This window comes from Heteronotia binoei, chromosome 2 (genome assembly GCF_032191835.1).
Source record: "Heteronotia binoei isolate CCM8104 ecotype False Entrance Well chromosome 2, APGP_CSIRO_Hbin_v1, whole genome shotgun sequence".
NCBI classification, from domain to species: domain Eukaryota; kingdom Metazoa; phylum Chordata; class Lepidosauria; order Squamata; family Gekkonidae; genus Heteronotia; species Heteronotia binoei.
Window position 1 is genome coordinate 133,292,995 of NC_083224.1, and position 27,069 is coordinate 133,320,063.

The window sequence follows — 27,069 nt, forward strand, 5'->3', positions numbered from 1 at the left end:
TCAATGAAATTGCTGAGCAGCCAGGTTAGAACGGATAAAAGGAAGTACTTTTTCACCCAAAGGGTGATTAACATGTGGAATTCACTGCCACAGGACGTGGTGGCAGCTACAAGCATAGCCAGCTTCAAGAGGGGTTTGGATAAAAATATGGAGCAGAGGTCCATCAGTGGCTATTAGCCACAGCATATTATTGGAACTGTCTGGGGCAGTGATGCTCTGTATTCTTGGTGCTTGGAGGGGGGGCAAAGTGGAAGGGCTTCTAGCCTTACTTGTGAACCTCCTTTTTTTTTTTTTTTTGCCACTGTGTGACACAGAGTGTTGGACTGGATGGACCACTGGCCTGATCCAACATGGCTTCTCTTATGTTCTTACTACAGAATCCTTTGACAGCTACCACCCCTAGCAGAAAGGGATGATAACTATTTCATGAACCTTCTCCCAGCTTCTCTTCACAGCTTTTTTATTGTGCTCCTTTCCTCAGCATTTAAAACTCCTTAATCTCTGGTTCACCATCCTCAGATGTATTATTGTTGCTATGGTACTTGGTTTCTCCTGGGCCCCAGATGTCTGTTGATTCCTTCTACCCCCAGCATCACTTTTCATCTGACTCTTTCTTCCAGTAATAAGCTCCATACCATACACAGCTCTGCTTCTGTTTTTGGCACCACAGCCAAAGGGGTATATTTTAACAACAAAACAACCTTTAATGGCACATGACAGCATCACAGATAGGCAAGGAAACAGCAGTAATAATTCATTGACACTTATTAATACTGTGTCTCCTCTTGGTGGCCAGATACAAAAATTTGGCCACCATTTCCATAGTCACTACACAACAGAGAGAGTAGAAAAAGTGTCTTCCTCCCTTCAAATTTATTTTTTTGGTCTCTCAGTAACAGCTCCAAAACGATGGATATGGCGGTGATCTGGCTGCGACATCTGTCACCCCATGGATCGCCAGGGTTGATTTGGCTGATCTGGCTGGATAGGCAGGTGTCCCCTACCTCCCTTACTACTCCATGTGCATCCCTCCCAAAGCTGCATGCTTGGTGGAAAAGGATAACCATCCCACATAGAAGGAGTGTACCATTCTTTGGTCAAGGGTATACAATAGCTGCGCTCCCCTGCTAGAACCTCTCCTCTTGGTGGTCAGATACAAAAATTTGGCCACCATTTCCATAGTCCTTGTGATCTTTGTGCTTTTTCTTTATGTTTTGTTTTAAAAATTGCATTGCCAAATCCCACTATTTCCCCACCTTTCTATTTTAAACAAAAAATATTGCAAGAGTTTTAAGCATCTTTGTATTTTAAGTTAAAAATAATATATTTAATTGTGTTTGTCTGTGTCCTTTATAAAGTTTGTCTGTGTCCTTTATAAAACTCGTGGGCATTCAATGAAATTGCTGAGCAGTCAGGTTAAAATGGATAAAAGGAAGTACTTCTTCACCCAAAGGGTATTTAGGGTTGCCAATCCCCTGGTGGGGGCAGGGGATCCCCCGGTTTGGAAGCCCTCCCCCCGCTTCAGGGTCATCAGAAAGCGGGGGGAGGGGAGGGAAATGTCTGCTGGGAACTCTGTTATTCCCTATGGAGATTTATTCCCATAGAAAATCATGGAGGATTGATCCGCAGGTATCTGTGGCTCTGGGGGGCTGTTTTTTTAGGTAGAGGCACCAAATTTTCAATACAGCATCTAGTGCCTCTCCCCAAAGTATCCCCCAAGTTTCAAAATGATTGGACCAGGGGTCCAATTCTATGAGCCCCAAAAGAAGGTGCCCCGTCCATTATTTCCTATGGAAGGAAGGCATTGAAAAAGTGCCGTCTCTTTAAATGTGATGACCAGAACTCCCTTTGGAGTTCAATTATGCTTGTCACAGCCTTGATCTTGGCTCCACCCCAATGTCTCCTGGCTCCACCCCCAAAGTCTCCTGGCTCCACCCCGAAGTCCCCAGATATTTCTTGAATTGGACTTGGCAACCCTAAGGGTGATTAACATGTGGAATTCACTGCCACAGGAGGTGGTGGCGGCTACAAGCATAGCCAGCTTTAGGAGGGGATTGGATAATAATATGGAGCAGAGGTCCATCAGTGGCTATTAGCCACGGTATATATGTGTGTGTGTGTGTGTGTGTGTACACACACACACACACATATATTGGCACTGTGTGACACAGAGTTTTGGACTGGATGGGCCATTGGCCTGATCCAACATGGCTTCTCTTATGTTCTTATATCTCTGCTATCTCACATTACATTTTATGACATACATGGCCTGGCCCCACAAAGCCCCATTTGTGTCAAATCTGGCCCTACTAAGTTCAACATCACTGGCTTACAACATTGTTCTCCCCTGCTCTATTTTATCTTCCCAACATGAGATATGAGATATGCTATGATGTAATGAAGTAACTGCCCCAAGGTCACTGAGAAAGCTTTCATGTCAGAGTGGGGATGTGAACCTGGAGACCCCACAAGCAGGACATGAGGCAATAGTCTCCCCCCCCCTTTCTCTCTGCCATACAATGAGCGCTCTAAAGCACAAGACTCTGAACATAAAGATTTCATTTAGATATTAATGCTGATAGCCCTTGATTATCCAAGTTTCCTGGAATGTCTTTTGTCCTCTTTTAAATAATAATAATAATAATATAATAAATTTTATTTGTACCCCGCCCTCCCCTGCCGAAGCAGGCTCAGGGCGGCTAACAATACGGTGACCAATGGTGCACCAACAATAAAACAGTTACATTAGAAACATTAAACATTAATTGACCTTAAAAACCTGATTAAAACAATTAACTAAAACATATTATAACGCTATCCTTGACGCTCTTCTAGTTGATGCTGATGGCGGATTTTCTTCTTATCAGTATAATTCAGTTATTCATAAGCTAATTTAAAAAGGGTGGTCTTGCAGGCCCTGCGGAACTGATCAAGGTTCCGCAGGGCCCGCACCTCCTCTGGAAGTTGGTTCCAGAGATATGGGGCTGCGGCCGAAAAGGCCCGAGAGCGAGTGTTCTGTAGTTTGATTTGTCTTGGCCCAGGGGTAGTCAGTCTGTTCTTTCCTACTGACCTCAGTGCTCTCTGGGGTTCATACGGGGAGAGACGGTCCTTCAGGTAGGCTGGTCCTCGGCCATATAGGGCTTTAAAGGTGATAACCAGCACTTTGTACTGGACCCGGTATACAATCGGTAACCAGTGCAGTTCGCGTAGCCCCGGCCGTACATGTTCCCATCTTGGGAGACCAAGCAACAGCCTGGCCGCCGCGTTCTGCACTAGCTGTAACTTCCGGGTCCGGCACAGAGGCAGCCCCATGTAGAGGGCGTTACAGTAGTCCAATCGTGAGGTGACCGTCGCATGGATCACCGTTGCTAGGTCCCGACGCTCTTGTTTCTTTTTGTGGAAGCGTTTGTATAAATGAAGGATATGCTGAATTAGGAAGAATTTCCTTTTGTTTGTCTTGACTACTTTTCCAGGTAGTCCTTCCCTCCCCTGCCTTGAAATTCTTTGGTAGTATTTTCTGTGACTCTGTTCTTTCCCCCCAGAGCAAATAATATAAAATCAGCAAAGTAAACAAAAGTCTTTAAAATGTTCTTTGTTTCAGTGGTGAATGTGGCACTAAATAATTGTGACAATAATTATCTTTTTCAAACATGACATACTCTGTAGTAAACTTGCTGAAACACCCTGGTGATTGCCTTGGCTAATTACATTTTGATTTGAAATAAGTATATCTGCATGGGAATAGAAAAGTAACATGTTGAATAGTTTGTCACCCTATCTGTGGAGCCCAAACAACATTTAATCCAGTTCGTGTCAAATGGCTACAAGTAGAGGTATCATGGGAATAACTCGGTCTAGAAAGATAAGAGCCATGCTCTCTGCATTTAGCTTATTAATGCATAGGTAAGTCAGAGAGGCAGGCCTTTGACTATTCAGGTTGCTAAGAGCAGCTGCTGGGTGCTTTGCCCTTTTCAAATGTACTCTGAATAAGAATGAAACCACACTACATGTTTTGGCCATTAGATAGCATTATCTCTATGGAACGCCAATTCATATCTCTTCATACGATGTGTGGTTCTCACATATGGGATTTTAATAACCTTCATGCTGTGCTATGAATTTGTAAGTAGGCCTGACAGAGGAAAAGCACCACAGGATTTTACTTTTTTCATTATTGCTCTTTTGAAAACAAAACACAAAAACACAGCTGGTGTTTCAGTAAGGATTGTGTGATGGAGTTCACAATATTTCTGCTACCAGAGTCCATTTGCTACTCCAGAGAGTAGGATAAGCACAGTTTTTGTTTGCGATATATTTTCATCTAGGATCGATTCTTTTTCCAGATCCTCCATAACAATCTACAATGTTACAGTAGTAGCTTCACTGTTCTGATTACATAAGATATATATTTCTGTCTTCTCACAATGTAATACTGCTGCACCTTGATTTCATACTGAATACATTTTGCTAACAATGCCTTCTGATTTCTCAAGTGTGGAGCGTGCTATTATGATAGATAGTTTTTTGGATTATTTTATTACTTCCACTTTTACTATAGAAAGAACTTGATCTTGGAATGTGCATTAATAATACTGACTTGGTAGGAATCTGGTAAATGAAACAACAGCTGTTGACGTTACACATTTACAAATAATAAACTTTTCTCACATGCATTTTACTCATTTGATAAAAGAATTGCCTTATATTTGCAGTATATTATCAGTGTATTGTTTCCAATGCCAAACAATTTATATTTTAGCATAGTTAGGCAGGGAAAGCACAGACTTGGATGGCTGTGGCTAGCTCAGTCTCATCAGATCTTGGAAACCAAGCAGGTCAACCTTGGTTAGTATTTGGATGGGAGATCACCAAGGAAGTCCATGGTTGCTTTGCAGAGGCAAGCAACAGTAAACCACCTCCATTAGTTTCTTGCCTTGAAAACCCTATGGTATTGCCATAAATTGACTGCAACTTAACAGCACTTTCCACCACCTTCTAGCAAGGAAAATTCTTACTGGTCGTTCATAAAAAATAAAAACAAAACAAATAAATAACAGAGCACTACATTTGTATATAACATACCTTTGGGCACTAAGAACACTCAAATATTTTTCATTTATAAAACAAAAGAGATAATATTTTGACTAACAATATAACTTCTGAGCCATTTTTGCAAAAAGTGGGATTATGTAGTATATGTTTTAAGTGATTATCAGTGCAGTCCTAAATAGGGTTACACTTTTCTCAGTCTGTTGAAGGCCATGGGTTTATAAAGGTATAAAACTGTGCTTTTGAAGACATTGCAGTGCAAGGAATGTGTCAAGAGACTGGCTTGTCTAGCCATCTCTTTTCTTTTCAGAAATAGTGGTTCAGGCTTGAGACCCTCCAAAATTGTATAAGGTTTAGAAAACTTGAGGTCATGTTGACTGCAGTTTCAGAGAGTAAAATAAGGAAGGGAGGGAGTTTCACCTGCACATTAGCACAAAGATCCGTGAACGAGAAAAAGTGCTTTGCTTAAATAGGCCCTGTGCAGCTGCAGAGTACATGCTCCAATACACCTGATTGGATAGTACCCCTGTTGGAGCCACCTTGATTGGATAAGGTCACCTGATAAGGTCATCAGCTACGTGATCTTACAAGAAACATGAAACATAACTGTGATATGTATAGGCTACCATACTTTTACTTATGAATTGCACAAAAAGAGACAGTAAGAAACCATTTTCAACAGAGCTTATTGTTGTTTAGTCATACAGCATACAATTAACTAGTTACAATAATAGACGTGTTTCATGTTGCCCCTTCATCAGTATTGTTAATGTCTTCTTGCTGAGCTGTATGTAGTGAAGGAATAAGCCAGTATCTTTTTAAAATCTGATTGCTGGCCAAAACACTCTCCATGAAGGAACCACCTTAAAAATACAGATAACAATGCTCTGGTAAAGTTTGTTATCACACTAATATGGTGCATTTTAAGGACCCTGGGATGAATTCAAACCTTTATCCCCAAATTATTCAACTTAACTATTACAAGGAACATATTCTCATAGGATTCACCCTTTGTTGCAATATACTTTTCTATATGGAGCAGCCAATCATTTCTCTTTTATCTGGTTCAAAGCCTTCAATTCTAAAGTTGGCACAATGCTCCCAAAATGCAAGCAATGCAGTAATGAGACCTCCTGGATGAAAATATTTGCGAACTTCTTATAAGCCATTCTTCATTTTAAGCAGGAACAAAGCCTTTTCTTCTTATTTATGGCCAAAAAGCTTTAAAGATACTACCAAATACTGGTCCTTCTTAAAAGAATGTTCCCTGTAATTACATGCAGCTGGCCACATAGTCTCAAGGCCCCAAAGGTGCACAGACCAATCGAAACCTTAGTCAAGGCTGCCAAATTACTTATTTACTATGCTGATGTAACATTATGGCAATTTAATATTTTTCCTTTTTTCCTTTTTTTCAAAGGCAACCTCACAATTTATATATGGTCCATGTTTAATACAAAACCCTCTCTCTCCCCCCTATATATATATATATATATATATATATATATATATATATATATATATATATATATATATATATATATATATATATATATATCCCTGCAACATATATGTAACATATGTGTTACAGTATATGTTATGAGTTATGAGTATATGCTCATAATTGTTTTTCTTTTCCTGTATTCTATCCTCAACTTTTAAGTATGGATTCTTACTGCTGCTGTCCTCCATGTAAGACACTCTGGCAACTGCTAAAGTAAATGAGTAAATACTGTGAGAAGAACCAAGAATCAAGTCTTTGGTTTCATGAAATATTCAGCATTGATTCATGCTAGGGTTGCCAAATCCAACCCCAGAAATATCTGGGGACTTCGGGGGTGGAGCCAGGAGACGCTGGGGTGCAGCTAGGGGGGAGGGGGGAAACGGCGCCGGGGAGCGTGGCGAGCCGCCCCGCAGCTGCCGCCCCGCAGCTGCCGCCTCTTCTCTGCTCGCCGTGGCTGCTGAGATGGGCTCAGCCTGAACCCATCTTGAAGGAGCAGCCACGGCGAGCAGAGTAGAGGCGGCAGCGGCGCGGCGGCCTCTTCTCCACTCGCCGTGGCTGCTCCTCCGAGATGAGCTCAGCCTGAGCCCATCTCGGAGGAGCAGCCACGGCGAGCAGAGAAGAGGCCGCCGCGCCGCTGCCGCCTCGCCCACTCTGCCTCTGGGGTGGAAGCGGAGGGGGGAGGCGGGCCGGGAGCATGGTGAGCTGCAAGTCTGGGTCCTAGAAGGGCCTGGATTCACGGCTCGCCATGCTCCTGGCTTGCCTCGCCCTCCCCTGCGCTGCTGCCGCCTCTTGGCTGCTCCTCCAAGAAGATGAAGAAGATGAAGAAGATATTGGATTTATATCCCGCCCTCCACTCCGAAGAGTCTCAGAGCGGCTCACAATCTCCTTTATCTTCCTCCCCCACAACAGATACCCTGTGAGGTGGGTGGGGCTGGAGAGGGCTCTCACAGCAGCTGCGCTTTCAAGGACAACCTCTGCCAGAGCTATGGCTGACCCAAGGCCATGCTAGCAGGTGCAAGTGGAGGAGTGGGGAATCAAACCCGGTTCTCCCAGATAAGAGTCCGCACACTTAACCACTACACCAAACTGGCTCTCCAGGTTCAGCCTGGGCCCATCTCGGAGAAGAAACTGAGGTGGGCGGGGAGGGGACGGCAGCGGCATGGCGACCTCACTGGCTCTAGGATCCGGCAGATCAGCGCTGTTTCCCCCCTCTCCCCCCACTTCCATTTTTGGGGGGAGCGGGGGAAGAGGGTGGAAATCCTGGGGTCCTCCGCCAGGGTGGGAGGGTTGGGAAGCCTAATTCATGCACAGTTAAAGACACTGGAAAAAGAAAGAATAGCACCTGTAATATGCCCAAACAATAGCATATGTAATAAAGTCAACACAGTAATATATCCAGACTCAAATGTTACCTTTGTTTAGGACTTAGCAGGAAACCCCCCCATCAAGATGATCAGAGGAATCCTATATTAATTGATCTCCTTGAGGAACTTAATGGTATGTGTTAGAGTCTGGCTGGAACATCTAGAGATAGCTTTGGCTTTTTTACTGTTTCTTGGTTCCTTTAGCATGAAAAATTGTTATCAGAGAGGGAAGACAGAGTGGGGATGTTTGAGATACACAGAGAATTCTCATTGTCACACCAGCAGGGGACCAGGGAGGGCCTTCTACTGGCTGCCACCACCCTGGTAAGGGTCTAGAGCACACACCTGAGCCCTGTCTTCCTGCTCAACAAAACACCATCTATCCATGACCAAAAAGATGTGAGGACCCAGGCGGTTTATTGTAAGTGCTCAAAAGTGTATTGTAAGTGCTCAAAAAACATGTGGCTTTTATTATTAGTGCAACGGTAAAGGTGATATGAAGAAATAACAGCCCTGACATAACTAATTAAACGTTCCCTTTCTCTAATGCCAAAAACTTACCACCAACTTTACTGAGGGAGCCCTCCTCCAGCTGCAGCCTCTCTCCAGCCTAGCCTTTTCAGAGGAACACACTTCCCTCTTTAGCTGGCCTTTTATTGTTTCCTTCCCCTCTGGGCAAGTTTTCCCTCCCAAATGTTTGCTCACCATGCCCACATTTTTTTATTTATAGCCAGGCCTCATATTCAGTGGGAGCTCACAGGAGCACAGCTCCTGAACCTTTCTGAGAGTTCCTCCTCCTCCTCCTGAGAGTTCCACCTCCTTGTCCATTGAATAGTATGTGTAGCTGCATAACAATCCCTGGATGAGCTCCACCACCTATTTTTCTACAAAATGACCCCTGTTTATAGCTTAGTACAAAATGTATTTACTGTGGATGCTTGTAATATACATTACTAGGAAGTTGAAACTTTTGGATGGGGTGAGGTTGGGGATAATCCAAGCACTTAAATTTGGAGAGGGAGGGAAAAGCTTTAGATTCAAACTCTTATAAGGCAGTTTGACTCTTGGGTCTAGACTATAAACAGCGATGTATCCTGAAGCTAAATTTTTAGTCAGTTCTTAAATATTTTTAAAGGATGATTTTAAAACTCAGGGCATGATGTTGCAAATGGTGTTTAAGGAAACTGAGAAATTCATGGCCAGAGGTATGTATATGTTCTGAACTGATAATGTTTCCAACAATTAAAAACTCAGCAGTTCAATACGTTATTAACACTTTATTTTCATAAAATACATTTTAATAATACCACTGGCATAATTTTACTGTAATAATCCTTATTGTTATTCTTAACATGGATTAATTTTGTTTCAGAAAAAAATGGGTAATTAACATTTTAGCTTATCACTTTCAGTCCATGGATTCAAAGCAATTTGTTAGTTGGCTTTCTAAGAGTGACTCTCTAATAATGGGCCTAATTAGAAATAGAGTTCAAGTGAATTGGACTTTCCACTTTTCAGCTTCTTCACTGGGTTTATATTCCACACTCAGCTGAAAACTGCATGGTTTAATTCCTTGTTTCTTAGCCTACAAGGGCTTTCTCAAATCAAAGCACAAATTCTGGTGCTGCTGCTACAAAGTTTTTCTCGAAACTAGTTTTGATCTGGTCATTTCTCTACAGGCATTTCAAACTTGTATTGTAGAAGTTTTCATGCGTTTTAAAAGACTCCTCCCAAAGCCCCAAGGTGCAGTAATTTGCATAACTGACAGCACTTGAAATTTTTACATATCATTGCTTGCCTCATCTTGTAATTTAAATTTGTATTTTTTTTTCATTGTTGGCATGATTTCCAAGGAATCGTATACATTTAACTAAACACTGGTATTCCGTCTGCCCTCTGATCAGAGACCCATCCCCCCACCCCAAATTGAAATGCTTTCAGCAGGAAATATAGAAGTTTGGCTATTCAAAATGAGCAGAGCAATTCCCAAATGTAAAAGGAAAATAATTAAAATGGAACGGTGGCAGGCGATTTGAAGACTCTAAAACTCTGGATCAAACTGAATGTAAAAACACCCAAAAGTTCAGACCTCTCAAGATGTTTGACTTCACAAGAGAGGAGTTCAGACATCCAGGAGCACAGGATGAAGTTACCTGAGTTACTACCGTTTCATAGGGCCTGCAAGATAGAGCTATTCCAACAGGCTTTTGATTGAGGCAGCGGGCTTCCTATTCCAGCCACTATTCCATCAGTTGGCCTCCACTGTTGTGACATCATGTTTTACAGCCTTATTATGGTGCTGAATGTTATTATCAATACCATCACTTTTCTTGGGTCAAAAAGTGTATATTTGGACTGTCTTGTCAGGTGTGTGGTTGATACAATGTAATTTGCTGTGTGAGGCTGGATTTGTGCTCTGTAGGATCCTGCTTTACGGAAATTGGATGGCATTACGGTCCCTTTGAATTATGAGGGTATGAAAACTGCAGCAATAGTGTAGGCACTGACCTTTCCTTACCTAGAGCCTGCTGAGCAGGGTTGCCAACTATCCTGTCCCTTTAATAAATGCTTTATGTTTCAAAATGGACAGTTGAAGCTTTTCATGTCATGGAATAAATATACCTGATAAATAACTGCCCCTAAACTACTATTCTAGAGATAGGTTTTTTCCCTCCAGGTAATCATCAAACCTACCTCAGAGATGGATGCATTTTCAGTTGTTTTTCCCTGTTAATTAGGGGCATATTGCACCTCAGTGGACAAAATGAGCTTTGCCAGATTTGTGTGTCAAGTATCTAGAAGCAAAGTTCAATATTTCTGCTTCCCAGGATATGGTTTAGAAGCAGTAGAATCTGGTCTATTAGAGAGCACGGGGCAGTGCCCCACCTGCTTGTTTGGTGTAGTGGTTATGTTTGAGAGCCAGTTTGGTGTATTGGTTAATTGTGCAGACTCTTATCTGGGAGAATTGGGTTTGATTCTCCACTCTGCCACTTGCACCTGCTGGAATGGCCTTGGGTTAGCCATAGCTCTGGCAGAGGTTGTCCTTCAAAGGGCAGCTGCTGTGAGAGCCCTCTCAGCCCACCCACCTCACAGGGTGTCTGTTGTGGGGTAGGAAGATAAAGGAGATTGTGAGCCACTCTGAGATTCAGAGTGGACGGCAGGATATAAATCCAATATCTTCTTCTGCTGCTGCTGTGGTTGCCAGCAGCCCTGGGGGGCGGGGGGAGCAATGTCCCTTTAATAGAGGCTTAATGTGTGGATATTGACTGATGAGGCTTTTCATGGGACAGAGGTACATAGTCTTGCCTAGTAATTAACATCCTATTAAACCTCTATTAAAGGGGCTGGATATTTTTTCCTTCAGTAACACTGCCACCAACTCAGACTGCTCCCAGCTGCCTCCTGCCTACTTTCTTATTCTCCACACCAGACAGGCAAGAGAAGAACAATCTCTTGTTTTGTTTTTGTGTAGTTCAATACTGCAAGCAAGCAAATTACTTCCCCCTTAAAATAGGCCCATCAACACCAATGCCCTAGTTCCCTTGGGGCTCCTTCTGAGCCCCTAATTGCTGGTTAATAGATCTGTTAGAATCTGTTGCCCAGAACTACCAATGCTTCTTTTCCAGCGAAGAAGAGAAAAAAAATGACACATCAGGGACACTTATTCATTTTTATTTAATTAATTCAGCTTATATCCTGTTCCTTTCTCCACAAGCAGGGCTCAGGGCAACTGTCCATCTGTCCACTCTCAGATGGACACCTTTTATGGCTACCCAAACCCCAATGAATGAGTGTTCTATTTCTTTAAAGCCTCCATGCACACTCCTCCTGACCAATGTTCCCTCTAAGCTGCAGAATCTTGTGAGCAAAAAATCTACTTTGTGTGCTACTGGCATTCAAGTTTTGAGCTACTGCACAAATTAGTGTGCTCTGGGGTCATCCTTCCTGAGCTAAGACAGAAATGTGCGAACTGGAGGCTAAAAATCTGTGAGCTAGCTAATGCTGATTCAGCTTAGAGGGAACACTGCTCCTGACCCTGCCTTATACAATAAAATTGATGAATTGTTGTTTTTACCAGGGCTTTTTTATGTAACAGGAACTCCTTTGCATATTGGGCCACACACCCCTGATTAGGCTTCCCAACCCTCCCGCCCTGGCGGGGGACCCCCGGATTTGAACCCTCTTCCCCCGCTGTGTAAAAAAATGGAAGCGGGGGCCGCCGCCGCGCACTGCCGCCGCGAGCGAGTCCTCCGAGTCCTGGCCTGCCCCCGCGAATTCTGCGAATTTGATTTTTTTTCCCGAGCGAGCGGTTTACTCTTCTCATCACCTCTAAAAACTCCGTTGGTCTAAAGGTGCCCCTGGACGGAGACTTCGTCACACCAACCCCCCACATTTGGCATTCTGGTAAGCTCCTTTGCATCAGAGCGCCAAGCCGCGCTCCGTACGGAAGCCGGGAAGGTCGCGCCGCCTCTCCAGTCTCCTGGGTGAGCGCCTGAAGCTCCTCCCCCTTCAGCTGCCTGGCACTGTCATCAGCGCTGCAACCTGGAGTCGGCCGGGGTGAAGGCGGAAGCGGCCTGAGGAGGAGACCGGAGGGCAGCTGTGGGTAGCTGCCGCCTCAGCCTGAGGAGCCTCCGGCCATGGAGAGGACCTTGGAGAACGTCAGTGCCGGCTTTGGATGGCTGCCTGCCTGCCTGCAAGGGGGACCCGGGGCCTCGTGCGTGCCAGGGGGAGAGGTCATGCCAAGGAATGAGGCAGGGAGATCTTTGAGCTGGACAGCCTAGGGTGGCTTTTTAATGGGCTCTTTTTCCATTTGGAGGGCGGTGGGGCTTGATGGGGGAGATGTGACTAAAGTGAGATGCATGAAGGACCATTAAGAATCAGGGTGGGGGTTAAACAAGTCAATAATCTATGAATTATATGAAGTATTATTGGTTGTTATGGTGATGAGGGGCTCGTTTATAATTTTGAGTATGGTGGTGTTTGTCATTTTCCACCACCCATTTTTTTTTCCTGGTATGCTCAATGGTCAATGGAAGCCAGCTTGAAAAGAATGTCAGCAATTACATGCAATTTGCGTGCTAGATTTAGGTTGTTTGCCGTGCATGGGCACATCCTGAAACTGGATATTTCACAACAGAATCTTGTGTCCAAAAACGTGAGTGTGGGGTTGTGCCATGAAAATACTGTTTGTAAAAATGAAGAAAAAACAGCCTCTAAGCACATTCTTTAAAAAAAAAATAGCCTGCATTTAGGGGTGATTTTAGGGAACTACGACTGTTCTCCAGACTACCAAAAAATCGTTTTCCCTAGAAAAAACAGATGCTTTGGATGGTGGACTCTATGGCATCGAACCCCGTGGAGGTCCCTGTCCTCCCCATACTCCACCCTCAAATCTTCAGGATTTTCCCAATTTGGAGCTGGCAAAAAGGGGTCTGCACCAAGGCAAAACAAAGAAGAAACAAATTGGTATAGAGGGAAATAGAATCTTTAATAATTGAACAGTTATTCCCCTGATGAAGCTACACATGAGATGTGTAGAGGCTGTACAATTATTAAAGATTCTATTTCCCTCTGCACCAATTTGTTTCTTCATCTTCAATCCCTGCTGATGACTGGGAAGGACCTGGAAACTCTAGCCTGACTTGTAATTGTTTTAAACAATTATACTCTCTTTTTAAAAGTATGTGCTGTGTTGAGGGGAAATCCTTTTGTGCTTCTAGGGGCAGGAAAGGCTCTCTCTGCTTTTTCCTTAGAAGAAGAGCAATAGCAACAGTAGAGCTTGGAAAGGATGGGTGTATTTTGAAGTATTGTGATATTTTGACCAAGTACCAACACCTCTAGAGTCCTCTGTATCCCATGGGTATGAAGCAGAAATGATGCATTTGACAACTTGGTATTATGGCCAGATTCTGCTTTATTAGCAACGTTCTGTGTTTTTTTTTTTTAAATAGCAGTCATAATTGCTAAAACAATTTCAAGTACAAATAGGGCTTTTTTGTAGCAGGAACTCTTTTGCATATTAGGCCAAACCCTAGGGTTGCCAATCCCCAGGTGGGGGCAGGGGATCCCTCGGTTTGGAGGCCCTCCCCCCGCTTCAGGGTTGTCAGAAAGCGGGGGGAGGGGAGGGAAATGTCTGCTGGGAACTCTGTTATTCCCTATGGAGATTTATTCCCATAGAAAATCATGGAGAATTGATCTGCGGGTATCTTGGGCTCTGGGGGAGCTGTTTTTGGGGTAGAGATACCAAATTTTCAGTATAGCATCTAGTGCCTCTCCCCAAAATACCCCCCAAGTTTCAAAAATATTGGACTAAGGGGTCCAATTCTATGAGCCTCAAAAGAAGGTGCCCCTATCCTTCATTATTTCCTATGGAAGGAAGGAATTGAAAAGGTGCGCCGTCCCTTTAAATGTGATGGCAAGAACTCCCTTTGGAATTCAATTATGCTTGCCACAGCCTTGATCTTGGCTCCACCCCTAATGTCTCCTGGCTCCACCCCCAAAGTCTCCTGGCTCCACCCCCAAAGTCCCCAGATATTTCTTGAATTGGACTTGGCAACCCTACCCCTGATGCAGCCAATCCTCCAAGAGCTTATAGTAGGTCCTGTAATAAGAACCCTGTAAACTCTTGAAGGATTGAGTACATCAGGGGTGTGTGGCCAATATACAAAGGCGTTCCTGCTACAAAAAAAAAGCCCTGGACACATGCCCATTTCATTCCAAAGGAGGAAGCCATTTCCTGTTAATTAAATTATCAAGGTAGATCTTCCGGTTCCAATGACAGTCAGCAGATGCAGAGCTCTGCTGAGTGAATTTTTTTAATTTAATTTATATTAGGATTTTCTTTTCTCCCTCTGTAGTGTGGTATAGTTTGTTGCAGCCTAGGAGAGTAGATTTTTTTTTTCTTTTGCAGTGGCTGACCTTGGTCAGCTGGAATGATTTTTCCTCTTACTTGGAAAATGGAGAACCTAAGTAATCTGTTATCTAGGTATTGGTAATTGGGAGGGAGAGTTTTGGCTCTCATCTCTCTCCCCTTCTTTTCTAGTTCTTTTTTTACTATTATATTATATTTAATTTAACATAGGTTGTGGCAGAGGCTGTGTTATGTGTGTTTTACATGTTTGATTTGTTGTTGTTCTTTTATTTCTTACAAAACTGCCCTTATAGGGGCAGTTGTGTTCTGGGTTTATGCTTTTATGGTGCCAACATGTTAACACTCTCAGTTCTATTCTAGATGTTTTATCTATTTAGCTGTACCCCAGCCACTTTGTTAGCAGCATCTTTGAGCTGTAACTGTTAAATTTTAGTTTTAGTTTTATAGCTATTTTAGCTATTGTATCACTATTGCATTTTGTCAGTATTTATTATATTTTAACACCATATATTTTATATTCTACTCCTAGGGTTGCCAAGTCCAATTTCGGAAATATCTGGGGACTTTGGGGGTGGAGCCAGGAGACACTGGGGTGGAGTTAGGGGGAGGGGGGGATGGCTGCCGCCGCCTGTTCTCCGCTCACCGTAGCTGCTCCTCCGAGATGGGCTCAGGCTGAGCCCATCTCAGAGGAGCAGCTAAAATGAAGCCGAGAAGAGGCGGCCCTGCTCTTCCGGCAGTTTCTGCAGGAAACACTGCTGGGCAACTGGGCCTCCGAGGACGGTGTGCGGCCGCAGAAGCCGCCCGCCCCGTCTCGGGGAAGCCGCGAAGGCAGCAGAGAAGGGAGGGCGGCAAGGACAACCCACCGGGCCTCGGCAGCTCCATCCCCCCGGCCTCCCTCCCTCCCGTGCCGTGGCGGGGCAGGGCAGGGTGCTCACTCCCCTGGGGTTGCTGGGACTTGGGGGGGCGGCGGCGGCTGTGCTGCTAGAGGCAGCTGACCACGCGGTCGGTGTAAAGGACGGGCTTGAGGGTGCGCGAGCACTACGGGCGCAACGGGCGGGGCGTGGAGACCTTCTGCTATGGCTGGCCGCAGCGCTCGCGCACCCTCAAGCCCGTCCTTTACACCGACCGCGTGGTCAGCCACCTCCAGCAGCACAGCAGCCAATGAGGAGCACATGGAGCGCGAGCGCAGGCGGCCCCCTCAACCCCCGCCGGTGATGCTGTTTACCCCCAGCATCCTCCCCGGCAGCCCCCGACGCCGCCAGCAGCAGCAGCAGCAGGAGGACGCCGCTTCTCCCCCCGCTTCCGTTTTTTGGGGGAGCAGGGGAAGAGGCTCGAAAACCTGGGGTCCCCCGCTAGAGTGGGAGGGTTGGGACCCCTATCTACTCCCCATTAGAAAATATCTCTGTGGGTTTTAATCTGGGGGGGGGGATTATTAGAGTCATATTTTAACTTAATAGTACCTTTATTTTGCAAGCTCTAATTTAAGTCCTTAATTTAACAAGAATTATTTCACATTATTTGTTTGTTTGTTTTTATATAGGCTAGTGTCTGGTAATAGATCAATAATAATGGGGGGGAGGTCTGTTCCTTATGAGTGGGAACAAAGCAAAGTAAGATAGAGAAATATCTTCAGCAGCTTTCACCAATTGTACTCACCAGTAGGCTTGACCCTTTACTAAATGAAGTGCCAGCCCTACCTAGTTTTGAGGAGTCTATACCCTTCCAGAACCCCCCATTGACCTGAACTCTTTTGATAAATTATTAAAGGGGAATACTATCACTGGAAGAGTTCCAAGGAGCTGAGGGAAATTCTTGCATATCATACTTGATTGCAGGGACTTCCCAAAAAACATTAACTTTTTAATTGATCAATTTCAGGTCTTGGCTAGTCTGCAGGTGTGTGTGGGGGGATTAGACACGAGAGTGGGGCAATTAAAAGAAATACAGTTGATACCATGAATGAAGTGCAAAGAATATCAAGTATACCAACAAGACAACAAAGGCTTATCAGAGATGGCCTCTCTTACAGTTGCTCTAAATAAAAAATAAATAAATTGGTCAACAAAGCAGATAGCAGAAGAATATCTTGCATTTCGTCTGTGCCACCACTTTTTCATCAATTGATTTTTTCCAAGGGCAAGGAACCCCTTTTATTTTTCAATGACATCTATAAAAAATGAATTTAGACATGGTATAGGGGGGCTACAGACAGGGCCGTCCCTGCCACTAGGCAAACTAGGCAATTGTCTCAGGCGCCAGCCTTTTGGGGGCACCAAATTGGGTTCCCCCATGTGACTTGGCGAAGTTTATTTTTATGGGTGTGTGTATCAAAGGGTGTGTGTATCAAAAGTTAGCCTTGCCTAGGGTGCCAGGCAGTCTAGGGCCAGCCCTGGTTACAAACAGAGCAAATCATGCCTGAGGGGTGACTAAGAATAATTTTCAAAGTAAGCTATTTAATTCTACCACCCTCTTACCAGAGAATCAGGAGATGTTAATTGATTTGACCTCCCCTTGCCCTGAGGCAAACAGGACTGCTCTGCTGGCTAGCGCTAATGCAAAGAAAAGTGTGCAGGCCCACCATGAGGACTTTGAAAGCAATCTGTTGGCACCCTTTGGCCTACTTCCCATTTCTGAGCAAAATGATATATTTTCCAGATTGCAAAATTTAATAATCACTCTGGAAAATATTAGGACACAGAAAACTCAGGATAGTGAAAGGGACCTTTTATATGTTAAGGGACAGCCATCAATTAATCCACAAAAATTTATTTCATACAAAGCTTCTGGCATTTTGAGCCCTTTTGGCCTTTCCTCCTGCTTCCCAGCTGAAGATAGAGAAAGTGAACCTTGCCACTTCTAAATGCAAGAATGGCTGAATAAATAAAAAGAAAATACACTTTCTCTCTTGGAATATGGTCTGATGGAATAACATAATGAGTATGAAGGAAACAGGGGAACTCCTGAAAAGCTATCATATAATCTTAGTACAGGAGACTTGGTAAATGGAAAAAATATATATATCTTTCAACCTATTCTCTCAAGGCTGTAAAGGACAAGAAGAGGGGACACCCCTTGGTTGGCATTGCTTATATCAATAAAATTAGTTGTAGAAATTACAGCATTATCTAATTATTCCCCCTATGCAATAGCCTTGTTCTTGAAATTTCAACATCTCTCATTTTATAGTGATTAATGCCTATATTCCACTTGTTGTGCATAAAACGGATCTGTACAAATGCTGCAGTAAATTCAATTAATACTTTCAGTATATTAATTCTTTACATCTAGGGGCTATGTTTGTGTTGAATGGTGACCTGAATGCATGCAATGGGTCTTCCAATGAAGATTTTTTTCTTAAATAGTTTGGTGACCAATCTGCAGTTAATTTCCCTGTCAGGGTAAGAAAGTCAAAGGACATTGACATAAATTGAGCAGGGGGAAAATTAGTTTCTCTAATAGCTAATAATGGTTTGAAGACTGTTAATAGTTGTCCTCAAAAACTGTGGGGATTATTATCCATCCCAAGAGCCCTTGTAGTTTAGGCAAATACATGGTAAACTTAGGCATTTGCACTAGAGCCAAACTACAGGGATGAAAGTTGAAGAATTATGAACCTATTCCAGAGCAATTAACCTTAAGACTTTGATGTCCACTTGCCTCAGATCTTTTAGACATTTTAAATTATTTGATTTATTTATTTTGACCAACATATACCCTTATTGTTTGCTTAATGTTCTTTTGGTGTCCCAATAGGAAGCATGTGGTTTGATGCAGACTGTAGCACATTAAAGCATGCAATATGTTACATGTCTCATCAGGTTAAAAACTGTAACTCAAGGCAAATGCTACTGTATCTACTTCTGAAGCAGGACTATAAAAGTGTTGTTAAACTTAAGAAAAGGAAGGCCCTTGTAATTACTGCCCTATCAGCCTGTTGTCAGTTGTGGATAAATTATATGCATCCCTGCTGTATGATAGATTGGTAAATTGGTCAGGAACCAAGACAATCTTGGGAAAAGAACAATCTGTGTGAGTGCAATCAATCACTACCATGTCCTACAGATGATGATGATTGATAAATATACTGATAATAAGAGGGGGTTCACTAAGTGCATGGATTTCAGAAACACTTTTGATACTATACCTAGAGATAAACTATGGGCAAAATTAGGAAAACTATCTATGGATTAATGTCTCTTATTTCTTATGACCATCCAACAGCCCAAGTTTAGTGTGGCCCTTCAGGAGTACTGCTACTGACAGATCCTGTTTGCTAGATAAAGGTGTTAAGCAAGGATGCATTTTGGCCCTTCTGTTATTTAATTTATATATTAATCTCCTGCATGCAGATGACACTGTCTTGATGTCTAAATGCATGATAAGCCTGCATAAACTTATCTATTTTCTAAATACTACTGTTGGGAGGGTTTGGTAATTAATGTAGCAGAGTTTAAGATTGTTGTTTTTAGTAGAAAACAAAGTAAGGGATTATAAATGGATAATGGCTGGTCTGCCTATGCAACAGGTCACTCAGTTTAACTACTTTGGAGTACTGGTCAGTGCTGATCTTTCATGGAGAACTCAGAGCATTTTTTCAACAGGAACACAGCACCAGGGGTGTAGCCTAATATGCAAATAAGTTTCTGCTGGGCCTTTTCTACAAAAAAACCCTGTGTGAAACAATGTTGACATCAGGGGGTATGGCCTAATATGAAAATGAGTTCCTGATGGGCCTTTTCTATTTAAAAAAGCCCTAGGAGAACTCATGTGACATTGGGAATAAGAGCTGTGAACAGCATTGGGAAAGCAATCACTAGAATTTTTTTTATACTTCAGGGAGACAATATGTACCTTCAACACTCAGTATTTAACTCTAAGGTGGCTGGTCATTTGTTATATTCAGCTGGTATATGGATAGAAGCTGTTACTGAGGATATTGATGAAGCACTAACAAAGTTTCTTCACAGTATACTGGGGGGGGGAGTGCAAATGTGTGTCTGGTGTTGTTCTAAGAGCTGAAGTGGGTGAAATCTCTTATGAAGCTAGGGCATTGAGGGAGGCATTTAATGTAATGCTAAAGATCCTGCAGTCAGATCGAGAGTTAGGTTTGCTTGGTCTTATTAAATTAGAGAATCATAAGAGCAACTGGGAAACGTTGGTGAATTATAAACTAACACATCTAGTGATTTCTACAGAATTGATGGGGAGAATAAATGTTGATGAGCTAAGACATCTGATTCAAATTCATTTGAAATATGTGGATTATAAAAGTACATAGATAAGGCCAGGCAACACCGTCTAGACTGCAATTTATACACAGTGCTCAAGAGTGGATTCTGTTGACTGTATATTTTTCTGATCAAGCAGGCATGAGATTTCACCATTAAGGATAAATTAAAGCACTCTACACATGCAGTCAATTATTTTGTTACCAGAGATTTTGAAATATGTTATAATAATAATATTTTATTTATATCCTGCCTTCCCCACCATAGCAGGCTCAGGGCGGCTCACAAAATATGGCACAAAAACAAGTTACAATAATAAAACATTATATCCAGCAATATACAGTTAACAATATTTGCTATTACATTAAAATATAATTAAAATCATCAATTTAATTAGATTCTAACATTTCCAGGTGCTATATTCTAGATGTTCTCCTCTTGCAGTTTATGATGACCGGATATAATAGACTAGGATCCACATTACAAGAAGGCCAGCTAAGAGAGAGTGGTCATGCAGGCCCTACAGAATTGAGCACGGCTCCACAGGGCCTGCACCTCATCTGGTAGTTGGTTCCACCAGTGTGGAACTGTGATCGAAAAGGCCCTTTCTCTTGTCTTCAATTCGGCCTCCTTCAGCCCGGGGATTGTCAAAAGATTTTGTGCTCCTGATCTCAGTATTCTCTGGGGCACATATGGGAAGAGATGGTCCCTGAGGTAGGCAGGTCCTCGGCCATATAGGGCTTTAAAGGTAATAACCAGCACTTTGTAACAAATCCGGTATACAATTGGCAGCCAGTGCAGTTCACGCAGCTTCGGCTGTATGTGCTCCCACTTCGGAAGCCCTAGTAACAGTCTGGCTGCTGCAGTCTGCACTAGCTGCAGTTTCCGGGTTTGGCACAAGGGCAGCCCCATGTAGAGGGCATTACAGTAATCCAATCTCAAGGGGATCATTGCATGGATCACTGTTGCCAAGTCATCACACTTTAGGAAGGGAGCCAGCTGCCTCGCCCGCCTAAGGTGAAAAAAAGTGGATTTAGCAGTGGCTGCTATCTGGGCCTCCATTAACAAGGAAGGCTCCAGTAGTACCCCCAAGCTCTTGACCTTGCACACCACTTTCAATGGTGCACCATCAAAAACTGGAAGAAGAATTTCCCTTCCAAGACCGCCCTGACTCAGCCAAAGGACCTCTGTCTTCGTTGGATTCAACTTCAACCTACTCAGTCTGAGCCAACCTGCCATGGCTTGCAGCGCCAGGTCCATATTTTTTGGGGTGCAGTCAGGCCGGCCATCAATTAGTAGATAGAGCTGGGTGTCATCAGCATATTGATGACACCCAAGCCCATACCTCCAGGCAATCTGGGCAAGGGGGCGCATGTAGATTCTAAACAACATTGAAGAGAGCACTGCTCCCTGTGGCACCCCACAATCTAGCGAGTGCCTCTGGGACAGCTCTCCCCCAATTGCCACCCTTTGTCCCCGACCATCAAGGAAAGAAGAAATCCATTGCAAAGCCAACCCCCGAATCACTGCGTCAGCGAGGCGATGGATCAGCAACCAATGGTCGTATTGAACGCAGCTGATAGATCCAACAACATCAGTACTGCCACACCGCCTCGATCCAGATGCCTCTGGAGGTCATCCACCAGGGCGACCAGGACTGTCTCCGTCCCATGACCTGGGCAAAAGCTGGACTGCTGAGGATCTAAGACGGAAGCGTCATCCAGAAAACTCTGCAACTGTAGCGCTACAGCCCTCAATGATTTTACCCCAAAATAGTAAATTTGAGACCAGCCGATAATGTGCCAATTCGGCCAGATCTGATGACACCTTTTTCAAGAGAGGGTGGACCTCAGTCTCCTTAAGAGGTGTTGGAAAACGCCCCTCTGAGAGGGATCTATTTACAATGTCCTGTATGTTACATCCTGGAGGGGAAAATGTTGGGACTGCTGAAAGTCCCATTTCTGAAACCAACAATCTGGTCTGGGCTGGTGGAAAGCCTTTGACTTCTACATGTAGCTAAAGGCTTCCTAGCTTTGTGTTGCAGTAGCAGGCAATCTTTTTTGTCCTGTACGCATGTGGGATTTGAAAGGTTGTTTTTATTATATGGATGCAAACTATGTGAAAGGCTGTAATGTTCATTGAAAAGAGTATAAGAGGAAGGAACCATTAGAATCTGAAAAGGAAAATAGAGTGTTTAACCTTTCCATCGCCAATGTTTTTTCATTCCTGAAACTCCAGGCCTATTTATGAAGTATACATGGGTGCAGGACACCCATGTGTCCTGTATGGTGGAGAAGGGTGTAAGCACTCTGTTCCCTTCCAGCTTTTCTCCAGTATGAATTTGTCACTCCTGAATATTCTTTGCAATTGATGGGACTCTTTTTTGCATGCAGCTGCCTACAGTATTCCATGTAATTTTTCCTTTAGGGAAAGTTGACATTTTATTCATTGTCTTGTAACTGAGGGTAACTATTCTGGACACCATATAAAACCAATGAGGATTAGAACTTCCTTTTCACATTGCAGTAAAAGGGTGGAAGAAACCACCTTGTACTGCCTTGACTGAATATGAATGTGGTTAATATTCATTATTAGCTACAGATAGCTGTATCCATCATGGTGCTACCTATTTGGGGGTTGGTTTTGTTATTTTGTGAACATTCCATTTTAAATCTTCAGTAATCAGCTTTTTTGTACTTCTTTCACAATATTAGAACTTGGCAACACTCAGTACAGCTGATGGGTAATAGATTTAGAATAGGCAAACAAAAATAGATCTTCATTCAATATGTAATTGAATTGTGGAATTCACCACCAGTGGATGTGGTGATGGACGTTTGTGTGGATGGCTTTAAAAGGATAGTCAGAGGCAGCAAACATCTGAATGTCAGTGCTATGATGCAAGGGACGGTGGCTCAGTGGTAGAGCATCTGCTTGAGAAGCAGAAGGTCCCAGGTTCAATCCCTGGCATCTCCAAAAAAGGGTCCAGGCAAATAGGTGTGAAAAACCTCAGCTTGAGACCCTGGAGAGCCGCTGCTAGTCTGAGAAGACAATACTGACTTTGATGGACCAAAAGTCTGGTTCAGTATAAGGCAGCTTCATATGTTCAAAATCAGGGAAGCCTTTGGCCTCTATGCCTTATTTGTTAGCTCTCCAAAACAACTGGTTAGCTGGACTAGGTGAGCCACTATGATCCAGCAGTGGTCTTTTAATGAGTTTAACACCTCTTCCTTTTTAATAAGAATTTTTTTCTCCCTGGAAATACCATTACAATGTTCAGTATAGTCTTAACAAGTGGGAACCTGCAAAAACCTGTGGGAGGCATTTCACTTCTCCCTCTCCCACTATTTCCTCTTTCCCTTTCCTGAAAGCCCCTATAGTATCCTCTTTTCCTGCTTTCACTTCTCCTTCTAGGGTTGCCAGCCTCTGGCTGGGGGCTGGAGATCTCTTGGAATCACAATAGATCTCCGAACTACAGAGATCAGTTCCCCATAGGGTTGCTGGATTATTTATTTATTTTATGGGCTTCTATTCCATCTTCTCCCATAACCAGGCTCAAGGTGGATCACAACATATAATAGTAACGGTACGAAGCTATAGAACAGAGTTAAAATACCACATTAAAATTAAACAGTAAAAACAGATTGAGGTTGGAAACTCCCTGGAGATTTGGGGGTGGAGCCTTGAGAGGACAGGGACCTCAGCCATAATGCCATAAAGTCCGCCCTCCAAAGCAGCCATTTTCTCCAGGGGAACTGATCTCTGTCATCTGGAAAGCAGCTGTACTTCCAGGAGATTTTCAGTCCCTACCTGGAGGTTGGCAACCCTAGTTTTCCTGAAGGAACTTGATGTTCTGGAGGGTGAAGTCTATCTATCTGTCTAGTACTGCTCATACAACTATTGCCTTAAGCAGAAATTAAAAATTCAAAAAGAAGAGGCCTTAATGTTATTTCCCTGAAACTTACTTATTGCTCCTGTAAATTTTGCCACCAAAAGGATGACAAGATCATTTGTGTCTGCCAGTGTCCACTAGTAGCCACCTGGGCTCCCGTATTGAGCAACCCTGCATTTTCAAGCAAAGGGGTGATCAGACTAGCCTTTAACTTGTTGTATATAGCAGGGGTGGCCAACGGTAGCTCTCCAGGTGTTTTTTTTTGCCTACAACTCCCATCAGCCCCAACCAGCATGGCCAATGGCTGGGGCTGATGGGAGTTGTAGGCAAAAAAACATCTGGAGAGCTCCCGTTGGCCACCCCTGGTATATAGTGCACTCTATAAACATGCTCAATGGTTTTTACTTCATCATATGAACATTTACATGTTCTGTTTGTGTATGGTACTTTATTATATATGCCCTCCAAAACTGCTGAGGGAAGACACTCATTCCTGCCAGACTAAAAGCTCTTTTGAGCTATAGTACTGTCAAATGAAAAAAAAAAACACCTTTGGCAGTTGCATTGGGAGGGCCAATGTGTAGATAAAGTGTCAAACAAACCCTATGTGTCCTGATAGATGAAGATGGTGGAGTCAATTGCATTATACTCTACTGAGGTCCCTCCCCACCTCCAACTCCACCCTCCTCAGGCTCCTTCCCCACACAATTTCTAGAAATTTCTTAAGCTCTTTCCCTCCTCTTGGCAATCCCCATATCCTTTCTCTGAGTTATTCTCTCCTTCTTAGCCATTCACTGACTTACCTTTTATCTGCCTCCCATCTTCAGCTATATTTATTATTTCTTTACTTCATTTATACCTCATCTTTTCCACAGCGGGGACCAAAACAGCTTACATTATTCTCTGCCACTCCTTTTTATCCACATAACAACCATGTGAGGTAGGCTAAGCTGAAAGTATGTGACTAATCTCAGTTAGCTTTCACAGTAAGATGGAGTCTCACAGAGTCAGGTGGCATCAAGTCACCCAGAGGTTGCTGCCAGGTCTAGGATTGCCAGCCTCCAAGTGGGACATAGAGATTCCTCAGAATTACAACTGAACTCCAGACATCTGTCTCCCTGGAGAAAAAGGCTGCTTTGGAGGGTGGACTCTGTGGCATTATACTATGCTGAGGCTTCTCCTCTCCTCAAATCCTGCAGTCCTCAAACTTCATCACAAAATCTCCAGGAATTTTCCAACCTGAGCAGGGAACTTTAGCCAGGCCTGGCCTCAGTGAGTTCTCTCTCAAAGGACAAAATAGGGCTAGAAAGGGCCTTACACTTCCCTTGTCTTTTACTGACAGAGCAAATCTTGGAATGCAGTGGTTGTCTGGCAGCCTCTGCAGAGGGAATCTGTTACTTAAAGGGCCTGTTCAGATGCAGTTTAATCAGTTGTCACTGCTGTTTCCTACTGGATTAAAAGTGGCTGATCAGACAGCAACATCTGCCTCCTGGTAGTCAATCGTTGTCGCCCTCCCAATCCTTCTCCAAACTGGATTATTTTGTTACCTGCTCCTTTGCAGTGTTTTTTTTTAGTTGTCTGGTTTCACCTCATAGTTTTCTCCATCTGGTTAGTTCTGTGATATTAACCAACTTCTGGAAGACTGTCCCAGAGCAAAAGGTGCTTCAGACATCCCGTTTACGGTCACCATTTTTTTTTTTAACTACTTAGCGATATGTGCATAACCACATAATATAGAACTGCATGGTGCCGTCGTGTGGATGGCAGAAGACTGTTTCACTGCGGAGTGATTTGAATTGCAGTATGGCAATCTGATCGATATTATCCGGAACAAAGATATTCGGAACAGAACCAGGTCAGTTTAACACGGACTCAACACGCTGTGTGAACAGGGCCAAAATGTTCTTTTTATTATTTTCAGATATTTTTAAACTGCCCCGTGTAGGGTTTTTTTTTCAGATTTTACATTTTCCTAAAAACCTGGGGAAGGCAATGGCAAACTACCCCGTAAAAAGTCTGCTGTGAAAACGTTGTGAAAGCAACGTCACCCCAGAGTCAGAAATGACTGGTGCTTGCACAGGGGATTACCTTTACCTTTAGAAACCTGGGGCTCTTTTCAGGTTTGTAGAAAGGTCTGTGTTGCCTGTTCACAGCTCCAGTCACTGGATTTAAGTTCCCAAAGATATTTGGATTTGCTATTAGAATATACCATTATGTAAACTAAAACCTGGGGTAGGGGGAGATCCCAAAGGCCTGGGTAAGCATACTTGCTGGGTTACATTGCCTTTACAGCAAGAATATTATTTATTTAGACATTTTATATTGAAGTTGAGAATGCAAAATAGATTCCAGGAATCTTGAGTTCTGAATAATTCATACATATATTAATTCATATGTGAACTATTCTGTTGCATTTTGTTGCACATAGAAATGTCATTTTTTTTTATTTGTGCTGTTTATAGCGAGTTGGCTATTGTCCAGAGGAGAAAAAGAGAATCCAGCCATAGTACTGGGTCTTCAGAACATAACATACTTTCTAAGAGAGGTTTACATGCTATATATTGGAAACATATTGTGCAGCACTGTGAGACATTAGAAGTGAGAAACTATTTTCGTCCTTTCCTGTTGAGAATAATTCACAATTCAGCCCATGTACTTATAGTGTGTTCCTTCTCACCATGTACCCTTCAGCAGCAACTGACATTTTACCTCCTGGTGATTTCTGCTGTTTGTCAACCTGTGCCAGGCACAGGGAAGAAAGAATTCCTTTCATCCCTTCCTGATTGCTAAAGTATATTTAATTCTGTTTCTAATAATCAACTGAAAAGCAGTAAGGATTTTCTTTTATAATGCTCTTATAATAAGATGATTACACAAAATGCTGCCTTAAAAACTGTTTTTAAAAGTCTACCTAAAAATTACTAATTGTAAGCTGGACCCAGCATGCTATTGTCTAAGTAGCAGTAATTATTTTAGAATAATATTATTGAAAACAAATGGAAGAAAGTAGCTAAGAATCTATAAGTCTTTTTTTTGGGGGGGGGGGACATTGGCTGTCTCATTTCTAAGGCTAGTCATGTTTACTTAGTAGACATAGCCCAAATGGTGCATTATTTTTGGCTTTTCCTGAACACCAATACAAGACTAATGAGGGGCAGGTG

At 43.1% G+C, this 27,069-nt stretch overlaps 1 protein-coding gene and 1 non-coding gene across 3 annotated transcripts in view; both read left to right on the forward strand.

Annotated features, from left to right (window-relative positions):
- The window catches only part of ST6GALNAC3 (ST6 N-acetylgalactosaminide alpha-2,6-sialyltransferase 3), a 491,467-nt gene that overhangs the window by 289,730 nt on the left and 174,668 nt on the right, over window positions 1-27,069 (forward strand). The gene's annotated exons all lie outside the window — the stretch shown is intronic.
- On the forward strand, window positions 22,926-22,992 carry TRNAL-GAG (transfer RNA leucine (anticodon GAG)). The gene has a single exon. It is a non-coding gene; the product is annotated as a tRNA-Leu (tRNA).